A 1,404-nucleotide genomic window follows, 5' to 3' on the forward strand; every position below is an offset into this window, starting at 1 on the left:
AGCCAAAAGATGGATGCATATGCTGTGTTTCATTTTGCTAAATGATATCAATTAAATGGTGTATCAATTCCATAAATTGCATATAGCAATAAATAAATCAGCAAAATTCTTTCTAATATTTTAGATAGAAGAAACATTTCTTCTATCTAAAATATTAGAAAGAATGTACCCTTCTATCCAAATCCAATTTGCATCGATAAAATAAATCCAAATTCCAGTAGTAGATGAATAATTGCAAATTTGTGTGTGTACGAGATTAGAATAACTTCAAAATAACTGACATAATTTTGTATTTTTCCTGATCAGAAAAATACATGAAAAAGAAAGGAGGTAGAAAAATTTTTGGATTTATGGTTAAAGAAGAAAAAGAAGAAAACAGGGGTTCTGTTGAATTTCAAGTATTCAGTTTCACCAATAAGATACGGAGACTTGCTTCACATTTGGAATTACACAAAAAAGATTTTTCATCGGAAAGAGGTCTACGAAGACTTTTGGGAAAACGTCGACGTTTGCTGGCTTATTTGGCAAAGAAAAATAGAGTACGTTATAAGAAATTAATCGGTCAGTTGAATATTCGGGAGCAGTAATTTAATCGTTCAAATTTTTTTCTTGTTTTATTATTTTTTTAGTAGTCTTATAGTAGTCTTAGATTTTTCATTTTGATGAGCCTCGCTTTGAGGAATTCATGGAATAATCCATTTTCATGGAATAATGAATTAAGGAAGAAAGGATATGAGTCTACCGCTTACAAGAAAAGATCTCATGATAGTCAATATGGGCCCTCAACACCCATCAATGCATGGTGTTCTTCGACTGATCGTTACTCTCGATGGTGAGGATGTTATTGATTGTGAACCCATATTAGGGTATTTACACAGAGGAATGGAAAAAATCGCGGAAAACCGAACTATTATACAATACTTACCTTATGTAACAAGGATATAGAGAGATTGTAGAAAGGGGATAGGATAGTTATTTTTGCAAGAGACTTGTTGTAAATTCCTTAACTTAAGAAAGAAAAAAGAATAAAAACACAGATACATAACATAAAAAAAAGAATAAATAAGACGAGATTCGACCTCCCCCTACATATTTAATTTCCTCTCCTATACAAAAACTAGCAAGACCCACTCCATTGGTAATTCCATCAATAACACCCTTATCAAAAAACTCCGTGAGTTCGGTTAACCCTCTTATACCGAGGGTAAAGACCCTAGTATAGAAAATATCTATATAACCACGATTATATGACCAACTGTATATATTTTTTTTTACTTGATCTAAAAATTCTTTTTTAGGATTTCCTTTGTAAAAAGAGTTTATTAAATCCAAATTCTGAAAAAAAGAATAAGCGGATCCATAGAAGATATATGCTATGAATAAACCAAAGATAGCTAGACTTAC

The sequence above is a fragment of the Triticum urartu genome, unplaced genomic scaffold, assembly GCF_056163025.1.
Source record: "Triticum urartu cultivar PI428250 unplaced genomic scaffold, HENAU_Tu73 scaffold2, whole genome shotgun sequence".
In the NCBI taxonomy this organism is placed as follows: domain Eukaryota; kingdom Viridiplantae; phylum Streptophyta; class Magnoliopsida; order Poales; family Poaceae; genus Triticum; species Triticum urartu.